At 35.9% G+C, this 14,340-nt stretch overlaps 1 protein-coding gene across 2 annotated transcripts in view; it reads right to left on the bottom strand.

The window, feature by feature from the left end:
• The window catches only part of LOC107630694 (calcineurin B-like protein 4), a 5,191-nt gene continuing 3,340 nt past the window's right edge, over positions 12,490–14,340 (bottom strand). Inside the window, exons 9-10 of one of the 2 annotated variants that reach the window (XM_016333897.2) lie at positions 13,933–14,018; positions 12,490–13,136 (exon numbers count right to left, since the gene is read on the bottom strand). The gene's annotated coding sequence lies outside the window, so the exon portion shown is untranslated. The remainder of the gene's footprint in view (positions 13,137–13,932; positions 14,019–14,340) is intronic. The other variant, XM_021119061.1, reaches the window with a different exon arrangement.

Raw genomic sequence — 14,340 nt, 5'->3', positions numbered from 1 at the left:
CACACGCGTGGACATGGCAATCGGCGTAAATGGGTGTTTGACCTGAGAATTATGCTGCCCTCGCGTTGGAACTGTGCTAGAGGCACAAAATCACCCCACGCGTACGCGTCCCTGATATGTGCGCGTCATTTCGCTTTCAGGCCACCCACGCATATGCGTGGACGACGCTTACGCGTCGAATGGCCAACTCATTTTTCACGCATATGCGTGAAGCACGTGTGCGCGTCGCGCCCTGTTTTTAAATTCTTACTTCTTTCTTTTACCCTTTCTCCTTCTTTCTTCCTCCCTTCTTACTTTCTTCTTCTTCATCTCTTTAACTTCTCATCCTTATTCTCTTTCTTTCTATTTTCATTATTGTATTTGCATACTTTCATTCATTGCATTTTAACTTTGTTCATGATTTTATTTTTTTCTAAGTCTATTATTTTTCCATTGGTGTTAAATGTTCTTATTCAACTGTTGTCTCTTTTTTGGTATTATTTTGGTGCTTAGTGACTTGTTCACACTGTTGGATGATATTATTTATCTATCAATGCTAATCTTTTATAATACCTATGTTCCATTTGCATTGACATGAATTTATATTGTCTTTCATCACCTACTATTTCTTCCCTATTGTTGCAATTTTTGCACTGTTGTTATGCCATTTGCTTCTACTGTTTTTTCACTTCCATGTTGTAGCTACCATGTAATTGAGACCCTCATTATTTGGCATTAACCCAACCATATTTTATTTGTTTTCTATCCTTATTTTTGGGTTACTTTTCTTCCCTTTTCTCTTCTTTCAGGATGGCCACCAGGAAAGGAAACGGAAAACTTTTACATGGGGCGACAGACAAGTCCATCTGCACAAACTTTGGAGAAAAGAATCAGTTGTAGCAGCCCGTCCACTTGCACATCTTAGCATGCACCGAGGAAGGTGCAATCTTTAAGTGTGGGGAGGTCGATACCGACTTCTGTGGGTTAGTTATTTCTTATTTCAACACCAATGTTTAATTTTCTTTGTTAATTGTTGCATTTGCATGTTTGGTTGTATATTTGTTTTATTTTGTGCATGTTCTTCTACCATTGCTTGGTTAAAGTAATGAGTTTCCTTTCAAGACCCTTTTTATAGCATTTCACTAATTTAAATTAAAAATGTGTGTTAAACTTGTTTGAAGACTGTAAATTGGAACATGAATTATAGCTAAGAACACACAACCTGTGAGATTTAAGCTTAATTACAAGGTTACATTATTTAACCATAATATTTTATTCTTGTGTATTTTCTTCTCTATGACTGCAATCTATATTTTGTTCCATTCTATATGTCCATTATTTAGTGTATTTACATGCTTGCATATGATTGAGGCCATCATTTGTAATTAACTCACTTATCCCAAATATCCTACCCTTTCAATTATCTTTGTTTGTCACTTTGAGCCTTTTAATCCCCTTTTGTTCTATATTTTACCACATCACTAGCCTTAAGCGGAAAAATAATTAATTACCTCAACTGAATCTTTGGTTAGCTTAAGATAGAGATTGTGTATTAATTAAGTATGGAGAACTATAGGAACATGGATTGATGAAAGTGTGCTATGTTTTATTGAAAAAAAGTATTGGGAATTTGGGTGCATACTCATGTGAGAGCAGAAAAATTAAAAACTCATGTGCATTGATATGTTATATTTGCTTTTATGATTCATATATATATAATAAAAATAAAAATAATAAAATACAATATAAGTGAATAGATAAATAAGGGGACAAAATTACCCAATGCTAAGTTTAATAAAAGATCAATGCATATGTGGTGAAATTAAAGAAAATTTGGTACATGAGTATGTGATGCAAAAATAGGAATTATGGGTAGCTAGGCATGATTTTAGAGTTACATAGAGAGAGAGTGTGTGTGTGTGTGTTAGGTGAGAGCTTAGGTTAGTCAAAGATTCATATTATAGCTCACTTGGCCATACATATATCCTCACCCTGACCTTAGCCCCATTACAACCTTGAAAAGACCTCATGATGTTTGCATTGGTATACTAAATATTTGTTGATTGGTTAGATGAAGAAAAAAGTTTAGAAAGCATGACTAGAGAAGAGTAGAGTGAATTAACCCTAGAAACTTGAGCGATTAGAGTGCATATACACTACCAATGAGGGTTCAATGCTTGATTCTATGTTCTCTGCTTTCATGAGCTATCTTCTTACAAGTTTACTTGTCTCTTATTGTGTGATTTGAATTAGCGGAACCTAATTTATTTTTGTCTTGAAGAACTTGTTTACTTTTAACCAAGTAGATAGAAACATCCTAGCATATAATTGCATTCATATAGATAGGTTGCATTTCATAAATTTCACCATTCCTCTTCAATGCTTTATAGCTTCTCCTGAGCTTAGCATGAGGACATGCTAATGTTTAAGTGTGGGGAGATTTAATGCACCACTATTTCGTGGTATATTTTGTACTTAATTGAGTGAATTTTATCCACTTAACTCACACTTATTCAGATAATTTGCATGTTTTACATTTTCCTTCCTAATTTTGTGCTATGATTGAAAACATGCTTCTTTGACCTTAAATTTGCTATGTTTAATCCCCTCTTATTACCATTTGATGCCGTGATATGTGTGTTAAGTGATTTCAGGGTTTACAGGGCAGGAATGGCTTAGAGGATGGAAAGAAAGCATGCAAAAGTGGAAGGAATACAAGAAATTGAAGGAATTGCAAAGCTGTCAAGCCTGACCTCTTCGTACTTAATTAATCATAACTTGAGATACAGACGTCCAAATGAGGTGGTTCTAGTTGTGGTGGAAAGCTAACATCCGTAGCTTCGAAATGATATATAATTTGCCATAGTTTCCCAGAAGATAAGCGACGCACACGCATGCATCTGCAAAAATTCAGCGTATCAGAATTTGCCTCCAGCAATTTCTAGGCTGTTTTTGACCCAGTTCTCGGCCCAGAAAACACAGATTAGAGGTTGCAGAGTGGAGGAATGAGGAGACACTTCTCATTATTTACAATTTAGATTTTAGATGTAGTTTTCTAAAGAGAGAGGCTCTCTCCTCTCTCTAGGTTTTAGGATTTCTCTTAGTTTTAGGTTTATTTCTTCTCAATTCCAGGTTCAATGTTCCTTTAATTTAGTTTCTCTTCTACTTTTAATTGTCTTAGCATTCTAGTTTATTTATCTTTCCAATTGAATTTATGAACTTTTCATGTTAAATTTGATTTTATATTTAATGCAATTTGAGGTATTTTATATTTATGATTGCTTTCTTCTATTTGTGTCATTGATGCTTACAATTGGTTGTTTGGATTTATTATCACTTGATAGTTTTCTATGTTTTTATGTCATGCTTTCCAAGTGTTTGATAAAATGCTTGGGAGGATTTTAAGTTAGATTTTTTATGTTCTTGGCTATGGTTGAGTAATTGGAGACTCTTGAGTTATCAAACTCCTTTGTTGATTGATAATTGAAAGTTGCTGGTTGATTTGGATCCCTATAAAGCTAGTCTTTCCTTAGGAGTTGACTAGGACTTGAGGAATCAAATTGATTAGTCCACATGACTTTCCTTCATAGTTAGAGGTTAACTAAGTGGGAGCAACGGACAATTCTCATCACAATTGATAAGGATAACTAGGATAGGACGTCTAGTTTTCATACCTTGCCAAGACCTCTTTATCATTTGATTTTCATTATCATTTACTTTTTCTTGTTCTCTTATATCAAAAACCCAAAAAGATACAATCTCATAACCAATAATAACTACACCTCCCTGCAATTCCTTGAGAGACGACCCGAGGTTTAAATACTTTGGTTATTATTTTTATTGGGTTTGCTTAAGTGACAAACAAATTTTTGTGCGGAAGGATTCTTTGTTAGTTTAGAAACTATACTAGCAATGAGGATTTATTTGTGAAATTATTTACTAGCAAAGATCCGTTCGTCATACGTCTTCGGAAATAGTTCGTACCACCCCAAATTAGCAAAGGCTCGATCTAACTTCTTAGCAATATCCATCCTACATCTAACCCTTCTGTACCAGTAAAAGATCTTCCAATGGCATCAAGGTCTTTCAAAGCACAATAATACACAACTTCATAATATAATTTGACCCTTTGAGCATGGAAATTGCCACCTCTAACATCATTTGGCAGCAAAATCTCATTAAAATTCTCAACAAGAAGCCGATGATAGATCTTATTATCCACTATAGATTTGAGTAACTACCAAGGATCTTTCTTTTGAGAAGAATTAGGACTGCCATAAATAGCACTAAAACACCATTTGTTGCTACCCCAATTAACTTCAATGCAAACACATTGGTCATGAACTCTAATAATTGAGCATTGATTAATAGGCAAATTGGAGAGGATTATTAACACACTACCACTATGACCATTGGCTTCAGAATAACCAACAATATGATACCTAAGTTAAAACCAAAAGAAAAGAAACTATCTCTATCAAAGAAATATGAGTTTCTAATAAAATAAAATAAAAAGAAAGATTGAATTTTCTAATAAGCTCTTTGCAATGTACGCGAGCCATTTTATTAGAGACTCCCTAAATATTCCACACTAAAAAATTTAAAGAACTATCCATAACGAAACATAAAAGTAAAAAAAAAGTTACCAACCATCAATTAAACCATGGACAAAGGATGTTGATCCATACTGTAGCTATTGCTTGGTTTATTTTGCTGAGCAGGGACAGGTTGACCAGCTTCTAGTGACTGTTCAGCCACCCAAAAAGCTTGCAACAAAGGTGGTCTTCTTCTTTTTTGACAAATAAAAGCACTTGGGGTGGAGGAGGTTGTTTCTTGTTTGATCACCTTCATGCAATCCAACATTTGAATGCACAAGGCCAGCTTTTAGTTTGATGGTAGATGGGCTAAGTCCAGCATTTCTTTTTGCCATGGGAAAGCCTTTTTTTAGCCTTGTTGGGAGCTTCTTACCTATTAAAGATGCGCCAACGTTGAAGGATTCAACTTTCTTTTTTCCTTTTTTATTAACAACTTGGACTCACTCTCCTTCATTCACAAGAACATTAATTGCATGAGAATCATCAACATGCAAATATTAGCCACAATATCTTTCTTCTCCTGATTTTTTGCTTTCTCATTATCGGTGTTTCCAAATTCAAAACACTTTAATTCTTCCCTAATTCTTTTTCTTTCTCTGGCGTTAAGATCACGAGCTGAGGAGGTGCCGCTACAAACATTCCACCATCACCCATATTCCCTTTATGTCTCATACAATCTTCATTCACATGACCAAAATAATTTCAATTTCCATAAATAAAATCTAAATTCTCATATTCAACATCGAATCTTACTCCATCCATAATAATTTCAGTTACCACTGGCAGACCCAAATCAATTTGTACATATGTTCTTGCAAACTTTCCATGTTCTTCTTCTTTGGTAGCAAGATCAATCTTCATTGACTTCCCAATTGCTGAAGATATCCTGTATATGGCTTTATCCTGATAATACAAGATGTGTAATCTAGCAACTCGTATCCACACCGTTGTGGAATCAAAGATTTTTTCATTGGGTTGAAAGGACATTGTCTAAGGCTTGGCTACAATATACTAATCACCAATCATCCAAGGGACTCCTGTCAAAACCTTATCCTGATCCTCTGCCAAATTACACTTCACAAGGAAATAGCCAAACTCGACATCCATAATTTCATAACCTCTTTTCATCCGCTAAATACTCTTCAACCGATGCACTAGAGCAGTATAGCCAAGCACTTTGATGACGATGGACCCTAGATAAGGTTGTGCTAAATCCTTATGGCCTTCTTCCTAAGAGTGATGGTGGGTGGTGAATTATCACCTTGCTTTCCAGTCGCTGCCACAAGCGAATCTCCATCAAGAGAATCATCAACAACCAAAGCTTTGGTTGTGATGCACCAACAACTTTGTCCCTAAAAGACACTTTGAATCCCTAGTCCTTTCGAAACACCAGGTGCAGCCTTCCCCGCGCAATCCCCCTTATTGTTGTCGTCAGCTTGGCCGAAACCCACTATGTTTTCCACTCTCACTGCTTTGCCTTCCCCCGCTCGCACCACTCCTTTTGTCACTCATTTCTCTTTCTCTCTTAATGAAAAAGATAGTTATTTTTATTGATATCTCTGTGCTTATTTATCTTTTACCCTTTGTACCCAAAATGTGTAATGACAGTATAAAAACGTAAATGTTTGACACTTTATACATTTCAAAAAATAAAGTATTTAAATAATTTAAACAAAAAAAATCTTGCTTTCGAAACTTGATCTATGAGAATCTGTTGAAAGGGAAAAAAAGAAAAAAAAAGACGACGACACAAAATATTATTAACAACAAAAGAAGAAGCTGATTTTTTTAGGGCCGTCAAAATGGTCTATACTCATCGGGCTAGCCCATTTACCTGTTTAAATGGGCAGACTTTACTTCTGAAATTAATCCCATTAAGATTTCAGGATAAACGGGCTGATCCTGATTAACTCGAAAAAAATGATGGGTTAAACGGCTGGTCTGTTTAATTTTTTATTTTTCATAATAAAAACACTGTTGGCCAATATTTTTCTTGGTCTGATCCGAAAATTCAACCCATCAACTAACAAAAATACTGTTTGTTTAAAGTTTTTAACCTAAAAGTGATATGTTTAATTGAAAAATTTTTCAAAAAATAAAATAAAAGGATAAATAGGCCAGCCATTTTATCCATTGGGCTGGCCATAAATGGTCCGGGTTAAAAATTTATGGTTCATAAATAAAGCAGGCACTACAAGAAATTACCAGAATAGCGACCGATTTAGCAACCGATTTTTCTTGAAGGTCACTAAATCCTTAGTGACCGATTCTGGTGGTCACCAAAACCTTGGTTGCTAATTTAAAAATAGAGACCAACTTCGGTCGCTAACAGTTAGTGATCGATTTTTAACTAAAGCTACCAAACTAGTACCAAACGATATTAGTCACTAAATCGGTCGCTAAATGGCGACCACTTTTTTGGTCGCTAAATTGGTTGCTGAGAAAATCGGTCGCTAAATAGCGACCACCTTTTCGGTCGCAAAATCGGTCGCTGATGTCTGACCTGAAAATCTAAAATCAGTCGCTATATCGGTCACTGCTACTGATTTCCTAATTATAAATTTTTACTAATTTCACATATACCACTATTAAAACTCGATTTTCATAAATAATTATATTTCAACAAAATATAAAAAGAAACAAACATAAATCAAATTTTCAAATAAATACAAAACATATTCACAATATCTATATCGAAATATAGAAATTTAAAGAGACAAGCTTCATAATATATCAAATTTATGATCCAAAATCTAAATGTACGTTGATAGTTTTATGGCCAATGGCCCCAATGAACACATTATAAACTAGCAAATTAAAGAGGACAAATGTGTGAAGAGTATTACAAAAAAACAAGAGTTTTATCTTTTGAGGATAATTATTAGTATTACATGCATCACCAAAGCATTGTGGACATTAATCTAGAAAGCTAGATTTTCTTCATGTTTCAACTTCCTAGGATTTACTTCTTCTAATCGACTAATAAGTGATCTGAAACAACATTAAAGAGTAAAGTATCGTTTTTGTCCCCAACGTTTGGGGTAAATCCTATTTGTGTCCCTAACATTTAAATTGTCCTATTTGTATCCCTGACGTTTGTAAAAGTGATTCAATGTTATCCTGCCGTCAATTACACATCATGAGCGCTTTAGTTTGAGTTTTAAAAATCTCTTCTTGAAATTAGAATACAAATGTCTGGGATAGAATCGATGATCTACTCCAAAAAATAGCTCATCAAATGTTGAAACTAATTCCTACAATATTTACATAATTCACTTTTCTAGGGACATAATTGAATCTAGACACAAATAGTGGGTATAATATTAAAATCGAACACATCCAAGTGAAGCCTAATTGAAATGAATACATCCAAGTGAGAATAATTGAAAAATATAATCTGATTTGTTAGTATAATTGATAGTAGGATAACATTGAATCACTTTTATAAACGTTAAGGATACAAATAGGACGATTTAAACGTTAGGGACACAAATAGGACTTACCCCTAACGTTAGGGACAAAAACGATACTTTACTCTTAAAAATTAAAGGGCATGAAAAAATAAGTTAATGAACTATGTACTATGATCTTCATTATTCATTGAAGGCCTGTATCCACGTGCCTTTTCTAGCGTGAATCTATTAAATTATAAAATAAAACATGTGATAGATTAAAAGGAAGTGCTAAATTGAGAAAAAATATTTCAATACCTTTTGTTGAAGCAAGTTCTCTAAGTTCTGCTCCTGCTCTTTCAGTTTTCTCTCAAGCTCTTCAATTTGAATAGGAAGCCGTGAACAAAGATATTAATTGTTCATTAGCACAAAAGTTTACTATTTTACTGTATAAATGCTGATTGATCATTTATTGACAAATGACGACTTCATATTATTTTAGACTCCCGCAACTAATCTTTCAGCTTCTTTTCTACATCCCATAATTGCATCTCAAATCCTTTCTTATTGGACAAGATCCTACACCACTTAATTCACATTTATGTTTTCCAAATGGAAAAGATATAAGCAATTATTAGGATCAAATGCAGTAATGACCAAAACTTAGTTTTTTTTTTTAACACAAGAGCTCAACACAGTACAGTGGAGCAGCAAACTAACAGACACACCAGAACCAAAAACTTAAAAAAAATTGACACAACAGCACAAAATGGAGCTCCCATGTCATCTCCGGCATAGCCATCAACAGCCAAAGGGATCTACACCTTTCCATTCATTGGAGCTCATCACCGTCATGTTGAATATTTCTTTCACACCTTTGCTTACATTCTAGAATACTCTCCTATTTCTTTCCAACCAGATGTTCTAGACGATTGCGCAGAAGCATCTCAGTCCTTGCTCTCGATCCTCCTTCCTCCTTGGTTCCTCTGTCCAGCTTAAGAAATGTTCTCTCATCGAACCTGGAAAAGACCACTGTCGGCATAACATCGATATCCAAGCACTCCAAACCTGCTAGGCAAATCTACATCCTAAAAACAGGTGGTGGACATGCTCCACCTCAGTATTACAGAAAACACAGATAGTATCTTCCTGTCTAATAATTCCAAACCTGCTAAGTCTGTCTTTTGTACTCACTCTACCTATCAGGGCAAACCAAGTAAACAGTTCCACTCTAGGTGGCACTAAACCTTTCCAGATAGTCTTCGTGAAGCTGTAACTGGTAACCTCCTCTATGATCAATTCTTCTTGCGAAACCTGCACAAATGAGTTAGTTGAAAAAACACCTTTTTTGTCAAATTTCCACACAACACTATCCTCTCTATTTTGTATTAGATTTACAGGTCTCAACACCTCGTGTAATTCACTCAGAAGTTCCAACTCCCATTGAAAGAGCTCTCTTCTCCATTGGAAATTCCAAATCCACTCTAACCCATCCCAAAACCCACAATCCCCTATAACAGATCCACATTGGTTTGAAACAGAGAAAATCTGGGGAACCAATCCTTCAAAGATCCACAGTGTAACCATACATCCTCCCAAAAACAAGTACGCCGTCCATCACCAACCTCCATGGACAAACCTATGATAATCTTCTCCCTTAATTGTTGATTCGTTATTTGTAATTGGCATATATCCTTCCAGGGGCCTCCTCTAGTAGGTAGTACTTGAGTTGACAGTAGCTCATTAGGATTTAGGTTGTTACAGGAGCACACGACTTTCTTCTACAATGGGTAATCTTCCTTGGCAAAACGCCACCACCACTTAAATAACATAGCCGTGTTGCGGATCATAGCATCTCCAACTCCCAATCCTCCCAGTTTCTTTGGGACCTGCACCACTTCCCATTTAACTAGTGCCATCCCATTACTTCCATCCTCCTTCCTCCAAATGAACCTTCTTTGTAGGGAGATCAATTTTTCAGCAACCACTTTCGGCATCTTGAATAAACTCAGATAATATACTGGTAGGCTATTTAACACTGATTTGATCAGCACCAACTTTCCAGCTTTACTCAGTACTTTCGCTTTCCATAGGCTTAGCTTCTCCTCCACTTTATCTATGATGGGCTTCCAAGTTTTCACTAGCCTCGGATTTACTCCTAAAGGGATTCCCAAGTATTTGACTGGAAGGGAGCCTCCCTTGCAACCCAATAAATGGCACATACTCTGGACCCACTGCTGGTCACAGTTTACTGGAATCAAGCTCGACTTGTCAAAATTAATGCTCAGTCCTAACATCAGCTCAAAGCACCTCAAGAGTCGCTTGTAGTTCTTGATAGTCTCCTCTTCTGGTGGGCTAAACAGAATTGTATCATCCGCAAACTGAAGATGCGATAACTCTATACAATCTCGCCCAACCAAAAATGGTGATATACGGTCATTCCTGACCGCCTCTCCAATCATCCGATGTAGCACATTTACAACCAGTACGAATAGGAACGGAGAGAGTGGGTCACCTTCTCTCAAACTTCTTTCCATTTTGAAAGGCTTGGTTGGCGAACCGTTTATCAGGACTGACATAGAAGCTGTCGTCACGCACTCCATAACCCACGATCTCCATCTAAGCCCAAATCCCATCTTCTGTAGTACCAAGTCCACAAAACTCCACTTGACTCTATCATATGCTTTTTGGAAGTCTAGCTTGATTATTGCTGCCTCCTCCTTCCTCTGCTTGAGCCAGTCCACAGTTTCACATGCAATGAGTGTTCCATCATGTATTTTCCTGCCTTTCACAAATACACTCTGCGTCTCTCCTACTAGCTCTGGCATTACTTGTCTCATCCTCCTCACCAATACATTGGAAATAACCTTGTACACACACCCAACCATACTAATTGGTCGCAGGTCTTTAATCTCCCTTGCCCCCACAAACTTTGGAGCCAGCGCCACCCAAGTGATATTGGACTCCACCGGTAACCTTGATGTCTGAAAGAATCCGATCACAGCTGCCGTGAATTCCGGCCCTATCTCGTCCCAACACCTCTTAATAAAATTCATGTTATACCCGTCACAGCCTGGTGCCTTAGAGAACTCACAATCCCAAACAGCCTTTCTTATCTCCTCAGCTGACGGCAACATTTCCAACTTTACAGCATCATCCTGGCGTATTCTTCTCACCAGACCGTCCCTGAAGCCCACCATAGGAGAGTCTTTCTGCTGATATAATTCCTTATAGAAATCTATAATAGCAATTTTAATCCTCGTCTGGTTCCTGACCTGTCTGCCATTGATTAGCAAAGTATCTATCATGTTGTTCCTCCTTCTTGCTAAGGCTATGTGGTGAAAGTATCTTGTATTTTTGTCCATTTCCTTGGCTTGTCTCGATCGTGACATCTGCTTCCAATGAATCTCTTTTCTCACATACCACTTCTCATAGCAACTTACTAGCGCCTTTCGTCTAGCCTCCATAGTTCCATCATACACTCCATTGCTCACCAAGTCATCAATCTTCTTGATTTCTTCCTCAAAGGTCGTAATCTTCTTATCCATGTCACTAAAATTGGCCTTACCCACCTTCCTAGCGGAATCGACAACGCCTTCAATTTATCTGTGAACTGAATCTCCCCAAAGCCTCTCCACTCCTCCTTCACCATTCTAAAAAAGCCTTCATGCGTAAACCAGGAATCTAAACTTCTGAATGGCCTTGGGCCTCCCCTCATTTTTTTTGTCTTCTACAATAATAGGGCAGTGATCTGACAGCCCCCTTGGTCTACCACGTACCCGAGTCTCCGGAAACTCCTCCAGCCACTCTAGGCTAAACAAAGCTCTATCAATGCGACTACAAGAGCGTCCCCTAAACCATGTGAACCTACGATCAGTGAGCGGCAAGTCCACTAACTCCATATCTTGGATCCAAGTCTTAAAATCTTTTGCAGATCGAGGTAAGACCCCAGCACTTAGTTAATAATATTGAAAGACTAAAAATTCTGCACAAACAGGAGAGATCTAGAAATCTATATCTCTTTATTCTTAATGACAAATATCTTGTATAAAACATGTATATATATTAAGAACATAAAAATAGTTGCATTTTCATTAAAATAACTGCCAAATAAATTTAAATAGAAAGCTACTTCTTCAAATGTTATAGCTAGTGATCATTCAATCCATCACAATTTTTAGTTCCCACACCTAATTTCTAGAATCAATACATAACACAACTGAGAACGATACTCAAATAAGAAACCTAGCAGAAACGAAAGTAAAAGCAAACTACTTAGCCAAATTGTAATGTTCATATGAGAAACTGCGTAACAAATTACAAAACCAGAAGTTTAAAACCACCTATTTACAGATAAATTCAACAGCAAATTCAGAGTCATCTACGCATCTAACAAATTTAAAGACAAATTCAGAAGTTCGCATTCTAACAAATTAGTCAAAATTAGAATAATTTTAAACATATATATTCTTGCAGCATGGTGATGGTTTCCTTAGCTCACATTTATACGTTGGTGTATAATACTATGAGGGAAGACTTCACAAACACAAAGATGAATTATGATTAGAGATAGATATAAGAAAAGAAAAGAGAGATTGCTAAAAAAGTATTCCTTTGGATTTCCTTCTCATGAAATTGCAAAAGATGCAAAATTTACAATGTCTAAACTCTATTGATATAATGAAAGTTATAAATAGTAATATCTTTTCTTTTTCTTTCTATTTATTTATCTAGAGATGTCTTAATTCTCTCAATATAATTATCATGATAACAAAATAACAAGATCTAACAAGAGACAAATTATGAAGCCACATACTAATATATACACTAACAATAATTATACCATAGTTGATTTTTTTAGAAGGGCACTAAGAAGCATCTAAGATTCTCAAATTAAAGCTTGCAAAAAGAATAGAATTAAAAACCAGAAGAGTCCTGATAAAAAGTTGCACTAGGACCATAAAATTGTAAGCATGCTTTCAAGGTTTCTCCTAACAAAACCATAAACAAAAGAGAGCATAGCAAAGAAGCAACAGCCCCAAGGAGCAAGAGAGTAGAATAATATTACAGTTATTACAGGTAGGATTTACCTCTAATTGTTCAATTTGTTCCCAAGGAGTTTAAATTCAGGTCACAATACTTCAAGCTCATCTATTATAGCAAGTAATTTCTGTTATTAAAAAATGACATGCAAGACACAAAACTACTAAATACTAAATACATAAATTACTAAATTAAAACGAGCTAATGTGTGAGGAGAGAATAGAAAGAACAGAGAAGAAGCTTCAAAATTTTACTATGTGTAGAAAGCTAGAGAGAGATCTCAATCTTCTATTCTTGTCACTGATTAAACTAACTTCTAGATAAATATGGAGCTAAATAACAAAGAGATGTATTACAAATTTAAGCTTCATAATAACTCAGTATATTCAAGATTTTTTTTGCAGAAGAAAAAAGAACCAGAAAAACTATCGTAAGTCATTTTCGCAGGCTCGTGTGTTCTTCTAGTGAGAAAATCTAATTAGCATATTTGTGTTGGAGAATATTCTAAAATAGATATGGTGAAAAAGTCTTAACAGAATGGATCAGAATTTGGATTAGGAAATAAAGTACCTGCTTGAACAAATTGAACAAATGGAGGTTATTGAACAAATTGAAAAAATCTATAGTAACTGTAATTTGGCTTATAGTTTATTAATAAGCTCAGTTTAAATATACCAACAGTCATTGAACTTTTTGACCGAAGATTCATAAATTGGAATGCAAACCATACAATTCTTGATTTAATCCTAAGATCTAAAACGTTTTTTAGAGGCTAATACCTTAATTAATAGATTTAAACATTAAATTATGAATTTAGTGAGAAGAAATTTATCCAATCATAAAAATACATGGTTGATGTTTAGACATTAGAGTAGTGAAATCGAAATCCTAAAACACTGATGACAAGAATAAAAATCAAATACCTTGTCAGAAGCGTTTTTGTCCATTTCTGCTTTTTCCTTCTCAGCTTGCTGTTTCTGTTTCTCCGACCTCTCTCTCTCTCCCATTTCTGCACACAAAAAAAAATCATCGGAATCGGGCTTTGAAGAAGGAGAAGGAGAAAGGAAAAGGGAAGGGAGAGATACCTTGATGTAGACATTCTCTTTGGCGTGCTCCTCTTCACTGAGAACCCTACCTTTGTCGCTGTAGAAGTAAGAGAAAGCACCACGAGATGTTGAGTCCAGAAGACAACAAATGGTGCTGAAGCTGGAGAAGACGATGATGACGGCTGCGAGTCTAGAAGATGATGGCGACGGCATCAAGATTGGAGAAAACGGCAGCTGTTTGAGGGGGAGAAGTGTAGCTCAGTAACTGTTTGAGAAGGGGAGAAT

Source organism: Arachis ipaensis, chromosome B03 (assembly GCF_000816755.2).
Source record: "Arachis ipaensis cultivar K30076 chromosome B03, Araip1.1, whole genome shotgun sequence".
Lineage (NCBI taxonomy): Eukaryota > Viridiplantae > Streptophyta > Magnoliopsida > Fabales > Fabaceae > Arachis > Arachis ipaensis.
The sequence above is the reverse complement of the archived record's forward strand: the minus strand, read 5'-3'. Positions and strand labels throughout refer to the sequence as shown.